At 47.8% G+C, this 18,786-nt stretch overlaps 1 protein-coding gene across 3 annotated transcripts in view; it reads left to right on the forward strand.

The window, feature by feature from the left end:
• Positions 1-1,054: 1,054 nt before the first annotated feature.
• The window catches only part of LOC145361708 (beta-1,4-mannosyl-glycoprotein 4-beta-N-acetylglucosaminyltransferase-like), a 33,754-nt gene continuing 16,022 nt past the window's right edge, over positions 1,055-18,786 (forward strand). The window contains exons 1-2 of one of the 3 annotated variants that reach the window (XM_080217625.1): positions 1,077-1,137; positions 2,736-3,044. The gene's annotated coding sequence lies outside the window, so the exon portion shown is untranslated. Of the gene's footprint in view, positions 1,138-2,735; positions 3,045-12,245; positions 12,275-18,786 lie in introns of those variants that run through there. The other 2 variants (XM_080217624.1, XM_080217627.1) reach the window with 2 other exon arrangements.

The following is an 18,786-nucleotide window of genomic DNA, read 5'->3' on the forward strand; positions in this document are numbered from 1 at the left end:
GATCCTGTTTCCTCCCATAGTCCAAAAGATATCATAGAATCACAGAATTCCTATGGTGCCAAAAGAGGTCATTTGCCCATCAAGTCACAGTGAGGCAGTCCCTTTAAGAAGTGAGGAGAAATGATGAAGTGGTCCCTTTTAGAAGCGAGACAGGTGGGGTGAGTAGATCCCTTTAAGAGGTGAAGGGGGGGGTGTGGTGGTGAAGTGGTTCCTTTAAGAGGTGAGGGACTGGTGGTGAATTGGTTTCTTTAAGAGGTGAGGGGGAGGTGGGGATGAGTTAGTTTCTTTAAGAGGTGAGAGTAGGTGGTGAGGTGGTCTGTTTAAGAACTGAAGCGGGTGGGAAGAGTGGGTCCCTTTAGGAGGTGAAGGGCAGGTGGTGATGAAGTGGTCCCTTTAAGAAGTGAGGAGGAGGAAGAGGAGGAGAAGGTAGGGAGTGAATTGGTCCCTTTAAGCGGTTAGGGAGGTGGGATGGGGCAGTCCCTTTATGAGGTGAGGGAGGTGGTCCCTTTAAAAAGTGAGAGGAGGTAGTGAGGCAGCCCCCTTTAAGAGGGGAGGTAAGGAGGTAAAGTCCCTTTAAGAAGTGAGGGGAGGTAATGAGGTGGTCCCTTTATGAGGTGAGGTGAGTGTAGGCAGTCCCTTTCAGAGGTGAGATGGGATGGGGTGGGGTGGGGTGAGATGAGATAGTCCCTTTATGAGATATGGGGAGGTGGTCCCTTTAAGAAGTGAGGGGAGGTGGTGAGGTGGTCCCTTTAGGAGGTGAGGGGAGAGGAGATGGTCCCTTTAAGATGTATGGGGAGGTGATCCCTTTAAGAAGTGAGCCAGTCCCTTTAGGAGGTGAGGAGAGGGAAGGTGGTGAGGCAGTTCCTTTATGTGAGGGGAGGCCGTCCCTTTAGGAGGTGAGGGGAGGTGATCCCTTTAGGAGGTGAGGGGAGGTGATCCCTTTAAGAGGTTGGATAGGGAACTCGAGCTGGTGCCTTTAAGAGGAGTCGGGCGGGAGGCGGTCCCTTTAAGAGGTGAGATGGGGAGGCGGTCCCTTTAAGAGGTGGGTGCGGATTCTCTGCGGCGCGCGGAGCGGAGACTGAGAGACCGAGAGAGAGAGAGCGCGCGGCCGGAGCGGCACCGAGAGGCCGGGGATGGGTGAGTGAGTCAGACAGAAAGAGACCCCGGCCTGGGCCCCGACCCCCCAGCCCTGTCCCAGACCCTCCCCCCCCCCCCCCCCCCGTGTGTGTGGGTTTCTGTGAGGGAAGAGGGCCCCGACCCTCCCCCTCAGTTACTCCCCTTCACCCCCTCCTCATTCTCCCTCCAGTCACTCTGTCCCTCCTCCCCTCCTGGGCCGGGGTCTGAATCCCCTCATTGTGTGTGTGTGTGTTTTTTGGTTGGGGGGGAAGGACCTGGAACCCTCCTCATCTCCCCCCCTCCCCTCCCCTTCCAGACCTCCAGACACTTTTTGCCCCCCTCCCGGGCTAGTAGATGAACCCCCCCCCCCCCCCCTCAGTGTGTGTGGTTTTCTTTTGAGGGGTTGGGCGGGGGAGTAAAGGGCTGTGATGCCACCTCCACCCCCCCCCACCACCACCATTTCTCCTCCCCCTTCCTTCCTCCCTTCCCATTCCCTCCCCATTGCCCTCTCTCCTAATCCCTCCCCCCCCAATTCCCTCCTCTCTCCATCCCCTCCATTCCCCCACTCCCTCCCCTTTCCTCTTTCCATTCCCCCCCTCCTTTCCCATTCCCTCCCCTCCCCTCCCCATTGCCCCCTCTTAATCCTCTTTCCCCCAATTTCCTCCTTTCCCCCTTCCTACCCTCCCTTCCTCTCCTCCTTCCCCATTCCCTCATCTCTCCTGTCCCCCCCTTCCCCTCCCTGTTCCCCTCCCCGTTCCTCCTTCCTACGCTCCTTCTCCCCCCCATTCTCTTCCTTCCTCTTTCCCCCATTTCCCTCTTTCAACCCACCTCTTTTTTTCCCCCTTTCTTTTACCCCCCCCCCCCCACATTTCCTCTTCCTCACCCCTCCAAAAGCTGAGGGAGAAACTGCGGCTGCTGTCGATGGAAATTGAGTTAAAAAAATCAGCTTTGGATAATGTAAACAATGAACAACAGTCAGTGAGAGAGAGAGGAATGTGAATTGATGCAATTTCCAAGAAAGCAGGGAAAAGAGTGTAAACTAAATGTTATTTTTCCATGGGTTTACCCTGTGCTCCCCAATCTTGGGGCTCTATCAGTCTTTCAGTGGCAGGGCAAGTTGATCAGGCTGTTGTTTTTTTTGAATTAAAAGCAAACGGGCTCCTTCTAATTTTTTTTTGAAAACCTAACGGTACAAAATCGAAGCAAGGATTTTATGATCAGCCTTTTTTGTTTTGTTTTAAAGGCAAAAGATTACAATGTTATTTTGCCTCGAGACAGTGAACGGGGGGGGAAGCAAGGGTTTTACAATCTTGCAGACACCACTTAGGCCCCTGTTAGAATGTTGTCCTGTTAGAATGTTGTCCTGTTATCATGTTGTCCTGTTATCAGCATCACCCTCTAGGAAGGGTGTCAAGGCCACCGAGGGGATCGGGGATTGGATTTGATAGATGGGACTGTGGCTGCGGGATTTTGGTTATGTAATGGGGACTGGAAGAGCTGAGGCTGTTCGTCTTTTGAGCAGAGAAGGTTAAAGGGAGATTTAATAGCAGCGTTCAAGAGGACTCTGATCTAATGTGTTCTGCAGCTGAACCGAATGAAGATGCACATTTTTCTTGCAGGATGTTGTTGTGACTGGGAATGCGCTGCCTAAAAGGAAGCAGATTCACAGTAAAGTTTGTTAATCACAAGGAGGCTTACATTAATGTTGGATTGAGATTACTGTGGAAATCCCCTAGTCACCACACTCTGGCGCCTGCTCAGTCAAATACACAGAAGGAGAATTTGGCATGGCCAGTCCATCTCACCAACATGGCCTGCAGACTGTGGGAGAAAATGAGAGGAAGCCCACGCAGACCCGAAGAGAACGTGCAGACTTTGTACGGACAGTGACCCAAGCCCAGAGTTGAACCCAGATTCCTGGCACTGAGGTAGCAGCGCTAACCACTGTGCTATCAACAACTTTCACAATGATAAATTCTCAGAATGGGAAAGCAGGGCTGATTGGATAGCTCCTGCATGGGCCCAATGGCCTCCTTGTCTGGCGTATAATTTCTATATAAGCTTTCAACACTTTTCCGTGTTTCTTTAACTTTGCTCCTGTCCCTTTGTCTTTCTCTCATGGCTGGGAAGTGTTGCAATAATGTTGATTTCAGCATGCCATCGAAACCACACACAGGCAGTCTGTGGTTTTTGGCAGTGCCAAGTTTTAAAAGTTTTCAGATGTTTATTAGACAGCCCAGGACACACACTTCTTTTTAAATGTGGACTGTGCTCCTCCGGTGTTGAGTTGGACTGTTGGGTGGTGGATTGCTGGCTGAGTAAATCAGTCTGGGACTTGTACCTGCAGAATATTGATTTTTCCCTGGGGCTAAGGAAAACTAGTTTTTAAGTAAAGGAATTAAATTTAAATTTCTCACTTGTTGCAGCCTGCATAAGACTGGCCTTGTAAAGCGTAGGAAAACTTGAGACGGGATAGTTGGAAACAGAATTTCATTTGGTTGTTTGCGCAAATTAAGTTTATTTGTTGTCGTAAGTAGGCTTCCATTAATCGCGACGGTTTGTCTTTGTTTTTATTTCCCCCCCCCTTCTTACCTTTCCTCCCCTTTGCTTCCCTTTTCCCTCTTTTTGCTCAATTTTATCTCTCGCCCTTGCCTCCCCCCTTTCCACATCTTCATCTGTCACAGCTTTCCCTCTAATTTCAGCTTCTCTGCAGTTTGGCCATTCACATTTTCTATTCTTGCTATGCGCTGCCATTAGCAGCCTTTCCCCTTGTTTTTGTGGCTGTGCTTCATCTTTCATTCCCTCATTGCACTGTGTAAATATCTCCCACTTTCTATGTTTTTCATAGAATCCTGCAGTGCAGAAGGAGAACACTTGGCCCATTGTGTCTGCATTAACCACAATCCCATCCAGGCCCTACCCCCCAACTCCATGCGCTTATCCTAGCTAGACCCCTAACACTAAGGAGCAATTTAACATGACCAATCCACCTAACCTGCGCATCTTTGGACTGTGGGAGGCAACCAGAGCACCCGGAGGAAACCCACGCAGACACGAGGAGAATATGCAGTCTCCACACAGTGATCCACACTGGGAATCGAACCCAGGTCCCTGGCATTGAGACTAACACACTGGTGAACCACTGTGCCACCATGACGTAGCTTTAACAAAAGGTCATCCAGACTCAACGTTGGCTCTTTTCTCTCCATACAGATGCTGCCAGACCTGCTGAGATTTTCCAGCATTTTATCTCTTGGTTTTAGGCTTACATTAACACTGCAATGAAATTACTGTGACAATTCCCAAAAATGAATTTGATGGTTGTCAAATTCATCGTTGGAATTCCTGTTCGGAAGAGTGACTTTTTGATATGTTATCATTACGTGTACTGGGATACAATGAAATATATTTTTTTGTGTGCTATACAACAATGCATTCTGTTCATAGAGTAAATAGGGTAGACGGAGAGGGTGCAGAGTGTAGTTTTGCAGTCATAGCTAGGATGTAGAGAAAGATCACAATAAATGGTAGGTCCGTTCAAAAATCTGATGGCAGCAGGGAAGAAGCTGTTCTTGAGTTGGTTGATATGTGATCTTAGAGTTTTGTACCTTTTTTCCCCAGTGGAAGAAAGTGTAAAAGTATGGCCAGGATGCGTGGGGCCTTTGATTATGCTAGTGGCTTTCCTGAGGTAGTGGGAAGTGTAGACAGAACCAGTGGATGGGAGGCTAGTTTGCGTGATGGGCTGGGCTATGTTCATAACCTTCTGTAGTCTGTTTCAGTCTTGGTCAGAGCAGGAGGCCAACCAAGCTGTCATATGTTGGAAAGATGCTTTCTGTGGTGCATCTGTTTTAAAAAAAATTGAGTCATAGCAGACATGCCGAATTTCCTTAGCCTCCTGAGAAAGCAGAGGTGCTGGTGGGCTTTTTTAACTATAGCGTTAGCATTCAGGGACCAGGACACGTTGGTGATTTGGACACCTAGAAACTAGAAGCTCTCAACCATTTCTACTTCACTGATGTAGACAGGGGCATGTTCTCCAGTACGCTTCCTGAAGTCGATGACTATCTCTTTTACGTTAAGGGGGAGGTTATTGTCGTCGCACCAGTTCATCAGATTCTCCATCTCTTTCCTGTACTCCGTCTGGTCATTGTTTGCGATCCTTCTTAGACTGTTGAAGTGTAGAAATGCAGTCTGACAGTGTGATGTCCCATTATCTATAGGAGAGCCAGTACTGGATAATTCCAGGCCAGGAGTTTGGGATCTGGATAATGGAGAATTTGAAATCATGTTCAGCTGATTTGGTATCTCGCCTGGAAGTTGCTGTGAATGATTTGAAGAGGTAACGGAGGTTTTGTGGGTCTGAAGCTCATGGACCTTCAGAGAGATTTTTGCAAGATAACTGCAGATCAAGGCACGTGGAATTAGAGGGAAGGTGGCAGATTGGATTAGAAGTTGGTCAGCATTGATAAAGCAGCTCAGGAGTTGCTGCGGTTACTTTGTGTGGTTGGAGTCATGTTCAATTCTAAATTTGGTGAATGAGGGGAGTGATAAAGTAAATCATAGAACATTACAGCACCGTACAGGCCCTTCAGCCCTCAATGTTGTGCCGAGCTATAACCAATCCCAAGCTATCCCACTCCCTATAATTCTGCTGTGCTCCGTGTGCCTATCCAATAACTGCTTGAAAATTCCTAAAGTGTCCGACTCCACTATTTCAGCAGGCAGTCTATTCCACATCCCAACCACTCTCTGGGTGAAGAACCTACCTTGGACGTCTCTCCTATATCTCCCACTATGAACCTTATATTTATGCACCCAAGGAAATAGAGTGGATGTGCAGAGACTATCAATCCCTCTTATCTTATAAAGCTCTGTTAAGTTGCCTCTCATCCTCCTCTGCTCCAAAGAGAAAAGCCCCAGCTGCCTCAACCTTTTCTCATAAGACCTACCCTCCAAACCAGGCAGCATCCTGGCAAATCTCCTCTGCACTCCAATGCTTCCACATCCTCCATATAGTGAGGTGACCAGAACTGAACACGATATTCCAAATGTGGTCTCACCAATGTCTGGTATAGTTGCAGCATAACCCCATGGGTTTTAAACTCAAACCCCCTGTTAATAAATGCTAACACACTAAGCTTTCTTCACGGCTCTATCCACTTGAGTGGCAACCTTCAGAGATCTGTGGATATGAACCCCAAGATCTCTGTTCCTCCACATTCCTTAGCACCCTGCCGTTGACCCTGTAATCCGCATTCAGGTTTGTCCCACCTAAATGAATTACTCTCACTTATCAGGGTTAAACTCCATCTGCCACTTTTCGGCCCAGCTCTGCATCCTATCAATGTCTCTTTGCAGCCTGCAAGGGCCCTGCACCTCATCCGTTACTCCACAATCTCGGTGTCATCAGCAAATTTACTAGCCCACCCTTCAGCCCACTCTTCAGCCCTCTCTTCCAAGTAATTGATAAAAATCACAAACAGCAGAGGACCTAGGACTGATCCCTGTGGTACACCGCTGGTAACTGACCTCCAGCTTGAATCCCAGCACCAAAAGAGGTTGCAAGAGGATTGGGATAGGATGGGTAACGAAAATGGCAGATTGGAACATCGAAACTTAGAAAATAGAAGCAGGAGTAGGCCTTTCGAGCCTGCTCCAGCATTTATTATAATCATGGCTGACTCTCCTATCACCATCACATTCCTTCTTTCTGCCTGTACCCTGCCCCTGACAGCTTTAAAACTCAATAAGCAAACTGCAAAATGTTACCTTTTTTGAGAGGAAAAATTGATATGCAGAAGTGGAAGATTCAGTTCACAAAATGTTAAAAGCAACACTTGAAAAAGCTATTTTTCAAAAGGAAAGCTAATGGAGTCCACACGACGGAGTGTCAGGCTTAATTACTGGAGACGGAATATTAAAAAGTGGATGCACTGAGATGATTATTACAGACCGGGTGGGATTGAGGCAATAGAGTGAGTTCTGCACACGTTAACAAGGGTGCTGCCCAGTATGGGGGCAAGCAAACCAAGATGTCAAAATTTTGAGGTGGAAAGGAGATTATGGAGATGTTCAATAATGCAACAAAATCTGAGCAATGTTCCAGCTGGTGACCTAACTCTTCGAGTAAGTTTCCAGGAATGTCCCAAAGGAAGGAATTGCATTGTAAAACTTGCCCCAGGCAGCCGCTGTTCTGTCACTGCCCCCTGCCCCAATGTCAAGGTTTTAAGTTTGTTTATTCGTGTCACAAGTCAACTTACATTAACACTGCAATGAAGTTACTGTGAAAATCACCTAGTTGCCACACTCTGGTGCCCGTTCAGGTACATACCGAGGGAAAATTTAGCATGGCCGATGCACCTTAACCAGCACGTCTTTCGGACTGTGGGAAGAAACCGGAGCACCCAGAGGAAACTCACGCAGGCACAAGGAGAATGTGACAGACAGTGACCCAAGCTGGGAATTGAACCCAAGTCCCTGGTGCTGTGAGGCAGCAGTGCTAACCCAGTGTGCCACGGTAATAGAAATGGGAGCTGTGCTGGAGGTCAGAATAGGAGGAACACCGAGTTCAGCAAGCTGCAAGATTGGATTAGCCCACAGCATTGGAATAGTCAAGTCTGGCGGTCATCCAAAGGCTTTGGGTTTTCCCGATATTTCTCTCTCCCACACACATTCCTGATGTCGGACTAGCAAATCGAGGCAGGAGGGGAGTGGTTATGAGAGATGATGAGTTGAGTTAGAGGAGTTGGTGTTTTCGGTGTTTATGTGGTACCTGACGTTGTGCATACATGGGGTTGATGTTAGAGGAGGAGGGTCCCCAAGGAGTAGACCTTTGGGGATTCCAGAAGGAACCCATTAAAAATGAATTATTTGAGTTAGAACCAAGCAAGGGCAACCAGGCAGTGAAGCTGGCAGTTCTGCTGTTATCTTGGCATGCACTGAATGCCATTCATCCATCATCCTGTGCTTGCCCACGTCCGGCTTGGCAAAGCTTCATTTTTTTTTCCCCTAAAAGTTTTTAATTTTCAAATTTCTCCATGCCTTGCGCTTACCTCCCGCAGATACCTGCGCCCTTCCAATTCGCACTATGGCGGGTGTGCCTTCCCTTACCCCTCTGCCCCTTGACTTCAGCTCCCTTCTTAAGATAGAAATATTCAGCACAGGAATTGCTCCTTGCAGGTATGGCTATTCATGGTTTGTGTAATGTATGGAAATGTGCTGACATTGAGGCCAAACTGATTGGGAGCACTTGCTCAGAATAAGAAAATTCTTCCTTTGTGTGCGTTGTAAATGGTGTACAAATATTTTTTTGAATTAAAGTGCACCCTGCTCCTGTCGGTGCCCAGACTGGAGAGGGCACTGCTGTGATGTCAGAATGGTTTGCTGATGTAAGGATGCAGATGTTAGTTCACCAGGTAATTCATGATGGTAAACGTTCCTTTTGGGGTTCTGTTTCCTTTCAGTACATCTCCCGGTTGTGTCATCACTCGCCCAACTGACCCCTCCTCCTTCATTTGTCATGTGTTGCTCCACTTTGATCAGTGCTGGGTCGTTTTAGAAGGCACACGTAAGATCTTTCAAATCGCCATTGAATTGTGTCGGGTTCCCTGGATTGGTCAGTGAGCAGATATAATCCGATGAACTCGGAGACCGGCAGAGCACATCTGACCTGGTGGAGTGTTGGCCATGCTGCAGTTGGGTCCTTTTGCTTGAGGATAAGGGCTCAGTCAGTGTACAGGGTTCCTGCTCTTTAACAGTAAAATTCTACAGTGCAGGAAGGAGGCTGTTTGAGTCTGCACCTACTCTCTGACAGAGTCATCTTGCCCAAGCCCTATCCCCTTGACCCTGACTATTAACCCTGCTAATCTACCCCCTACAAATCGCTTGAGGGGCAATTTAGCATGGCCAGTCCGCCTAACCTATACATCTTCTGGCCTGTGGGAGGAAACCCACGCACACACGCAGAAAACGTGCAGGCTCTGCACAGTCACCCAAGCCGGGAATCAAACCTGGGTCCCTGGTGCTGTGAGGTAGCAGTGCTAACCATTGAGCCACCGTGTCATTCCATTAGTGGCTTGCCCACTAATGTGAGTTGATAGACACCTGAGCCTGGTTAGAATATCTGCCACTGGTGTGACGATGACTGTTAAACCTGGCTGCAGAATTAGTTGACGCTCCATGGAATCATCATCCTCGACAGGGTTCTGATCTTGGGAAAAGGGAGCAAGCGGTGAGGGAGGAGGGCGTCAGAGTCTTCTGTGGCTTGGTATCTGGCCTCAAGGTCAAGTGTATTTTGATCACTGACCTTCGGGTAAGCGTTCTCCAAGGCAGCCTTCACACAACAGCGCAGAGACTGATAGCCACGTGAGGGCAGCTTCAACTGGGATCTTGAGTTCATGTCACACTATTTGTAACCCCCATGACTTACCTGGGCTTACAAGATCTCACTTGCTGTCCTGTCTGGAGACAATATACATGTCTTTAACCTATGCTTAATGCTATCTCCACTCACATTGCCTGCACCTTTTAAGACTTGATTAGCTGTAAAGACTCACATTCTAATCAGTATTCTGATTAGAGTACTGAGTGTGTGCCTTTTTATATGCCCTGTTTGTAATCAGAACTCTCCACTCACCTGACAAAGGAGCAGTGCTCTGAAAGCTAGTGGTGTGTGCTACCAAATAAACCTGTTGGACTTTAACCTGGTGTTGTGAGACGTCTTACTGTGTTTACCCCAGTCCAGCGCCAGCATCTCCACATCGTGATGATCTGTGGTTTAGCCGAACCTTGGGTGGGGTTTTCCAGCCTCATTCACCCCAAGACTGGAAAGTCCCGCACAAAGTCAGCTGACCTTTGCATGGTCCATGTCCTACACGCTGCTTTTCCCGTGACGATGGTACGGGAAAGTTCCTCCCCTTGCCTCCATTTTCTGAAAGACCTTCATTTTATATAGCAATGGATGGTTGGCATCTGCTGCCCCACAGCGCCAGAGATCCAGGTTCGATTTTCCCCCCTGCTTGGGTCACCGTTTGTGCAGAGAAACATTCTCCCCATGTCTGCGTGGGTTTCTTCCCACAGTCCGAAAGACATGCTGGTTAGGGTGCATTGGCTGTGGTTAAATTCTCCCTCAGTGTACCCGAACAGGCGCTGTAGTGTGGCAACTAGGGGATTTTCTCTGTACCTTCATTGCACCGTTAATGTAAGCCAACTTGTGACACTGATAAATTTTAAAAACTGGATTTTACAGTGTGAGTTGGTGCTCAGTGTCGTTGCTGTCTTAATGTAGCAAACACAGCTGTCAGTTGCTGCACAGCAAGCTCCTACAAACAGCGGTGTGATCGTCGCCAAGTTATCTGTTTTTGTGATGTTGGCTGAGGGATAAATACCACCAGCCAGGCCTCTGAGGGGCCTCTGCTGCTGTTCAGAGCAGTGCCCATGGGATCCTTTATGCGCACACCTCGAGAGAGCAGGTGGGACCTTGGTTTAACATCTCATTTTGAGCAGTGACACTGCAGTGCTCCCTCAGTCATGGCACTGAGATGTCCGCTTGCACATTGAACTGAGCACACTGTGACCGAGCCTCACCTGTACAATAGCCATGCTTGCAGTCTGCTATTTAAAAAAAAAACTGCTATCTGCAGCGTGGAACCACTTCCTCCTCTTGTCAGTGGTGTTTATCACAAGCTTAGTTTATTTCCTGTAAAGAATTTGACCCATTAGCCAGTCTGTTTGCACAATTTACGTGGCTGCCAAATATGTTTCACTTGTAACAAAACCCTCACCCTCCCCAAAACTCCCCACGTAAAGGAGCCTTGGCTGTTTAATGACAAAATCATTCTCTTCTGTCCCTAGAATGGTGCCCATCCCATGTTCGAAAGTCAGCCCTGCCCACTGTATTTACTTAGTTCATCTGCGTGCCTATCTCCTGCGCTCACTCCATTAGCTCATATGCACAGTTCCAGGGGTCAGAAATAAAACCCACTAATGGATGGATTCCTGTGATATTCTCGCTGGTAACGCCAGCGACATGGCAGAAATATTAATAATTATGGCCTCACCATTCACTGGGGGGGGCGGGGGGGGAGGATCGTGACATTTGAGGCGTCAGGAACTATATGCTGGTATATTTAAGCTTGGAGAGAGGATTGATAAAGTAGACTTGAAGGATAAAACCCCTGATCTGACTAAATTGTATCTGTGCTTATTAAGAGAAGAAGTAGCAAATTGACAATCGGATATCTGACTAGTGGGTGTATATGAAAAAAAGGAGATGGAACAGTGGATCAGTTAGTTTTTAAATTTATTTATTAGTGCCGCAAGTAGGCTGACATTAACACTGCAGTGAAGTTACTGTGAAAATCCCCTAGTCGCCACACTCTGGCGCTTGTTCGGGTACACTGAAGGAGAATTTAGCATGGCCAGTGCACTAAACCAGCACGGCTTTGGACTGTGGGACGAAACTGGAGCACCTGGAGGAAACCCACGCAGACACAGGGAGAACGTGCAAACTCCAGTTTCATCCCTGCTGCCATCAGACTTTTGAATGGACTTAAGTTGCATCTTTCTCTACACCTTAACTATGACTGTAACATTGTGTTCTGCACTCTCCCCTTCTCTATGTATGGTATGCTTTGTCTGTATAGCACGCAAGAAACAATACTTTGCACTGTACATTAATACATGTGACAATAAATCAAATCAAAAGAAGGGGGAAAGTGGTAGAGTTTGTGTGTTTGAGGGGATGGGGGATGTTGGCAGTGTGAGTTTTGTACCTATTACTGTCAAGGAAAGGTCTGAGATGGGCAGCTTAACAAACTGGGTGTCGAATGAGGGTCCCTGGCTGCTGTGAAACTGCAGTGCTAACCATTATGTCACCATATCTTATTCAAACCGCACCTTACATGCCTTGGTTTCCTGGCAACACCTTCCAAACCCCTGACCTCTGCTACCTAAAAAGATGAGGGCAGCAGATGCGTCACCGCCTGCAAGTTCCCTCCAAGTCACTCAACACCCTGATTTGGAAGCATATCGGCCGTTCCTTCACTGTCAAAACCCTGGAACTCCCTCCCCAACAGCACTGTGGGTGTGCCAACAGCACTGTGGGTGTGCCTACACCACAGGAACTGCAGCAGACTCGAGGAGGCCCAGCAGCACTGAGGTAGGGTGGGTGGAGGTTTGGGTGAGTGCAAGGTGGGGAGAAGGAGCGCAAAGCAGAGCGAGGGGGGAGTGGGTGCAGCCTAGAGGCTGCCAAGCAATTCCTGTTTATTCCACGCTGCCAAGAACCACGAATTGTGGGTGCCTCACAATACCGGTGGTGGTTGAAAAGCTGGCAGCTCTGCAAATAACAGCCCCTCCTTCACTGACTGTTTTCCAAACTCTCTCCAAGTCAAATCTCTGGTTTACGATAGAACTTTCGATACCACAGCACCTCCGACTGGTACATCAGTGAGTCTGTATGGGGTGGGGAAGGGTGGTGGAGAGGAGAGGTGGCAGGGGGTGGGTATGTTTCAGAGGGTGGTGGGGGGTAGGCAGTGTGTTTGTCTGTTTATGGTCAAGGAAATGTCTGAAATGTGCAGTTCAACAAATGAAAACCACAACCAATGGAATCATAGCATGTGTTGTGTTATTAGCTTTTTAAGAATATTGTTGGACTGTTGGAATAGATCAGTAATTGGCAACCTAGGCTAGTGAGTGGCCCTCCTTCACCTTTTGTAATTTAAATTTGATTTATTATTGTCATGTGTATCAGCATGTATTGTTTCTTGTGTGCTATACGGATAAAACATACTGTTCGTAGAAAAAGAAAGAAGAAAGTGCAGAATGTAGTGTTACAGTCATAGCTAGGGTGTGGAGAAAGATCAACTTAATGCAAGGTAGGTCCACTCAGTAGTCTAGCAGCTGGGAAGAAGCTGTTCTTGAGTTGGTTGGTATATACTTGCCCTCAGACTTGTATGTTTTTCCTGATGGCGGAAGGTGGAAGAGAGAATGTCCAGGTTGTGTGGGTTCCACAATAATAGCCGCTTTTCTGAGGCAGCGGGAAGGGAACAATGGGTGGGAGCAGGTTGCGTGATGGATTGGGCTTTGTTCACGATCTTTAGTAGTTTCTTGCAGTCTTGGGCAGAGCAGGAGCCATACCAAGCTGTGATATAACTAGAAAGAATGCTTTCTGTGGTGCATCTGTAAAAGTTAGAGTCGTTGCGGACATGCTGAATTCCCTTAGTCTTCTGAAAAAGTAGAGGCATTGGTGGGCTTTCCTAACTGTAGTGTTGTCATGGGGTGACCAGGACAGGTTGGTGATCTGGGCACCCAAAAACTTGAAACTATCAACCCTTTCCACTTCGTCCCCATTTGAGGGGCTTTTAGTCACTTATTCATGTCAATACTATTTCCATATGTATAACATCACCTGAACTTCCCTGCCTCGGTCAATCTGCTATTGAAACCCTTAGCTGTGCCTTTGTTACAGGGGCATGTTCTCATTTACACTCCTGAAGTCGATGACAATCTCCTTTGTTTTATTGGCATTGAGGAAGAGATTATTGTTGCCGCACCAGTTTCTCTGTTTCATTCTTGTACATTGTCTCGTCACTGTTTGACACCCAACCCACTACGGTGGTGCCATCAACAAATTTGAAAATCAAATTGAAGGGGAATTTGGCCACGCAATCATAAGTGTATAAAGAGCATAGTAAGGGACTAAGGACACAGTCTTGTGGAGCACCAGTATTCAAGATGATCATGGAGGTTGTGTTGTTGCCTATCCTTACTGATTATGGTTTGCGGGTTAGGAAGCACAGGATCCAGTCACTGAGGGAGAAGCTGAGGCCCAGGCCATGGAGTTTGGAGATGAGTTTTGTAGGAATAATGGTGTCGTAGGCTGAGCTGTAGTAGATAAAATAGGTGCCTTTGTTATGTGTTCCTGGGTTGAGTGCAAGGCCCGGGAGATGACGTCCGCTATGGACCTGTTGCAGCGATAGGCAAAACTGTAGTGGATCTAGGCAGCCTAGGAGGCTGGAATTAATTTGTGCCATGACATGAGCTTTCGAAGTACTCCATAATGATGGATGTCAGGTCTCCGGACAATAGTGGGCCACAAGATTGAAATTGGACTTGTTCATTAACCGTGACCCCATGAATAAGATTAAATACATTTAATACACGCCAAATAGTTCATAACGAGTTAGAAAAATGCTTAACCTTTTTAACTGAGAGGGTAGTGACGGTCTGGAATGCACTGCCTGTGAGGGTGGTGGAGACAAGTTGCCTCAGTCCTTTTAAAAAGTACCTGGCACGTAAGCGTTTGGCACATAGATTCAGGGCTATGGGCCAAGTGCTGGTAAATGAGAGTAAGTGGGGTCAGAGCAGCTGTTAATGTGGAAGGACGCAGAATGGCACGGGAGATTCAGGGAGAATTGGAGGGCAGTTAATTAATGGGGGGGAGAGGGGCAAGGGATGTGGAGCACCTCCAATAATGCAGCACTCCCTCAGTACTACAGGGAGAGAGGGTAAAGGGTGTGTAATTGAGAGCTTGAAATCCCAAGATGAGAATTGGTCTGAGCAGAAAGTGTAGAAGTGAAGGAGATTCTAGAGAGAAAATGACCCTAAATGAGAGGTAGGAGAAGACCCAAGTGAGGAGGAGGTTGTAGAAGTGACCGTTAGGTCGAGTGGCAGGTGAAGCCAGGGGTTGTGGGTTCTTGTTCAGGGGCAGCGTGTCCCCACCCAACTCCAGCCCATGGCCAGCTCGGTTCAGCTTCTGAATCTCTAAGTCCCACTCCAGGGCCTGAGTGCAGGAATCCAGGCTAGGCTAAGCTCTTGCTCTCGCTCTCTCTCTCTCTCTCTCTCTCTCTCTCTCTCTCTCTCTCTCTCTCTCTCTCTCTCTCTCTCTCTCTCTCTACTCTCTCTCTCCCCACCGCCCCCCCGGCCAAAAAGCTCAATACCATCCAGAACAAAGCAGTCTTCTTGATCGGCACCCCATCCAACATCTTAAGCATTCTCTCCCTCCATAGCACTGCTGCCTCATGGCACCCGGGAGCTGGATTTGCTTCTGGGCTTGGGTGACTGCCTGTGCAGAGTCTGCACATTCTCCCGGTGTCTATCGGTTTCCTCCAGGTGCTCCGGTTACAGGTGCCGGAGTGTGGTGACTAGGGGATTTTCACAGTAACTTCATTGCAGAGTTAATGTAAGCCGACTTGTGACATTTAAATAAACTTTAAAACATTGAAAAGTGACAGCCGTGTTCACCCTCCGTAAGAGGGACTGCAGAAATTCACCAAGGTTTCTTTGATAGCACCTTCCAAACCCACCATTTAATAGGAAAAGGGCAGCAGATACCTCTGACTGCAAGTTCCCCTCCAAGCTACTCGTCATCCTGACGTGGGAATATATTGCCACTTCTTCAGTGTCAGTAGGTCAAACTCCTTGAATTCCCTCAGACAGCAGTGTGGGTGTACTCTAGCATGTGAACTGCAGCAGTTCAAGAAGGCAGCCTGCTTGTGACACTACCTTCTCGAGGGGAATTGGGGCTGGACGATAAATGCTAACCTAGTCAGCAATGCCTCTGACCCTTGAATTTTTTAAAAACTGATTGTAAAGTTTATTTATTGGAGCCACGACAGATCAGCCATGATCTTATTGAATGGCGGGGCAGGCTCGAAGGGCTAGATGGCCTACTCCTGCTCCGATTTCTGATGTTTTTATGTTCAGTCACAAGTAGGCTTATATTAACACTGCAATGAAGTTACTGTGAAAATCCCCTAGTCGCCACGCTCCAGCACCTGTTTGGGTATACTGAGGGAGAATTTAGCACGGCCAATGCAGCTAACCAGCACGTCTTTTGGACTGTGGGAGGAAACTGGAGCACCTGGAAGAAACCCTCGCAGACACGGGGAGAATGTGCAGTCTCTGCACAGGCAATGACCTAACCCTGGTGCTGAGGCAGCATTGCCACTATGCTGTCCAAATAGGATGAATGTGGTAAATAGGTGTTTGAGTTTGGGGCATCATGGCAAGTGTAAGTTTGATCAGCTGCTCATACTGATTCACCTCTGCCTCAGTACCTGAGGTTCAGAGTTGCTTATGCAGACAGAATGGATTCTGGAACCATTCAAACCGGTGTAGTTTCCCTGTCTTCAGCAAAACAGTCTTGTACAGCCGTAGTTCCTATTGCTGCCAAAACCAGGGGCGGGCTGAGATCGCCAGGCCCAGCCTCTGAGCCAGCGAAGAGCTGGAACACTCGGAGGAAAAGATAAGATGAAGTAGGAGCTGGTGATAAGCTGGTGCAGTCTGCCGACTTGTGTTGTGGGTTGGGCTGAACGCCTTTTGCAGATTGGACAAGTGTTGCAATGAATCGTGTAAGCCACTGCTGACACTTCCAAGTGAGGACTGTGCACAGAGCTGCTCCAGTGAGGCCTATTGCTGGGGGAGGGAAGAGGTTAAAAAATTAACTTCCCTTTTTAAATATTTCAACATCCTGAGGTTGGATTTGCATTTACAGATATTAAGTGTGACCATATTTCTGTTATGCTGCCCCTTCAGCAGTACAGGTGCCACAACGGCACTGCTACCTTGTGGTGCCAGGGACCTGGGTTTGATTCCCTGCTTGGGTCACTGTCTAAACTTGTAGGGTTCATACGTTCTCCCCATGTCTGCATGGGTTTCCTCCAGGTGCTCTGGTTTCTTCCCACAGTCCTGAAGACATGCTGATTAGATGCATTGCTTGTACTAAGTCCTCCCTCAGTGTACCCGAACAGGCTGCAGAGTGTGGCGACTAGGGGATTTTCACAGTAACTTCATTGCAGTGTTAATGTAAGCCTACTTGTGACAATCTTTAGGAAAAAAACATAAACCTCTCATCCAATTCCATGCTTGGGCTTTACATTATAGCTTAATAATGTCTCCCTCTTTAATAAGAGATCTCTTTCACCTTGGCCCTGCTTGTTTGCCTGCCTTGTCTTGTGTTTGAGGGATTTCTCTTCACTCCTGTCTTTGCAGCCTGGCTTGTGTTGCAGGAGTGAATCAATCTGGGCACACTGTGCCCTTGTTTGGAGTTGACTTTTCCAGGGTATCTGGTCTCACTGACTGAATCGGAGCAAGAGTGAGGGGTGTAATGTGAGGATGATGAGACACAGAATGTGAAAGCAGGCATTGTGCACAAACTCCGCACTGAGCCAACAACTGTCTAAAAGCACTGAATGAACAATAGCCAGAATCTTTGCTTCTCTGACGAAAGATTTCTGTTATTTTTGCTTCCTTTTACTGGAATTTGTTAGACTGATATGGAGGCTGATTGTTCCTCATTCATTGGCTGCTGCCTTTCTGGGATCCATTGTTAACTTTTGTTCTCTAATTCATGATGACACAGTGGTTAGCATTGCTGCCTCACAGTTCCAGGTACCTGGGTTCAATTCCCAGCTTGGGCTTGTCTGTGCAGAGCCTGCATGTTCTCCCCGTGTCTGTGTGGGTTTCCTCCAGGTGCTCTGGCTTCCTTCCACATTCTGAAAGATGTACCGGTTAGGTGCATTGGCTGTGCTAAATTCTCCCTCAGTGTACCCAAACAAGGGTCGGAGTGTGGCAACACGGGGATTTTCACAGTAACTTCATTGCAGTGTTAATGTAAACCTGCTTGTGACACTTGTAGCTGAGCTGTATCATGGATGGAGTTTGGGCAGATGGTGGGAAGGATCTATTCAGCTTACCCAGCCACTCAGTATTCCATCTTGTGTCCTCCTCTTCCTACCACCCATTCGAACATCTCTCTGCAATCCCTGGCCAAGTTCTTTCGCACACTGGATTCTTCAAGGCTCTGGGATTGCTCGATTTTCTTCGCTAGGAACACCTTGCCTCCTGGAGGAATTTTTTTGCTTACCAAGTACTTCCATATCCAAGTGCTTTTAATGAAGCCACTCCGGAACCAAGAGCAAAGTCCCACTAAAAGCACAGAGCTAAATTTAGCAGTTAGGCTGTTTCAGTGATGTTGGGGTGTTTTTTTTTGTTTTTTAAACCCAGGCTGAGCTCCAACCTAGCACCAACAAATGATATTTAGCAATTCCTGCTTCTGACAGGAACAGATCCCAGTGGCCATCCCACCCTGGCAACAAATGAGAAGATTCTTTTTTTTAAAAAAAACTCCCTCCAAGGCCATGAATTTTGTCTCAGCCAGATTGCTGTCTAACAAGTTTTTTAAAAGCAAAGTACCACAGGTCTTGAAATCTGAAATAAATCACAGAACAGGCCGCACAGTGGTTAGTGCTGCTGCTTCACGGCATCAGGGACACATGCCCATTCCTGGTTTGGGTCACTACCCGTGCAGAATCTGTACGTTCTCCGTGCTGTCTGCATGGGTTTCCCCCCACTGTTCAAAGATGTGTGGATTAGATTGCTTGGCCATGCTAAATTGTCCCTTAGTGTCAAGAGGATTAGCAGGGTAAATAATTGGGGTTACGGGGATAGGGCCTGGGTGGGATTGTAGTCGGTGCAGACTTGATGGACCAAATGGCCTCCTTGTGCACTGTAAGGATTCTTGATTCTAAAAATGCTGGATAAACTCAGCAGTGCTGGTGGCATCTGTTTCTGGGGGGGGGGGGGGGGGGGGGGGGGGGGGGGGGAACAGCTTTGACTCTGTTCCCAGTCTGAAGAATGAGTCGTATGGACCTGAAACGCTAAATCATCTTT

Source organism: Carcharhinus amblyrhynchos, chromosome 35 (genome assembly GCF_965287045.1).
Source record: "Carcharhinus amblyrhynchos chromosome 35, sCarAmb.v2.hapA, whole genome shotgun sequence".
Taxonomy (NCBI): Eukaryota; Metazoa; Chordata; class Chondrichthyes; order Carcharhiniformes; family Carcharhinidae; genus Carcharhinus; species Carcharhinus amblyrhynchos.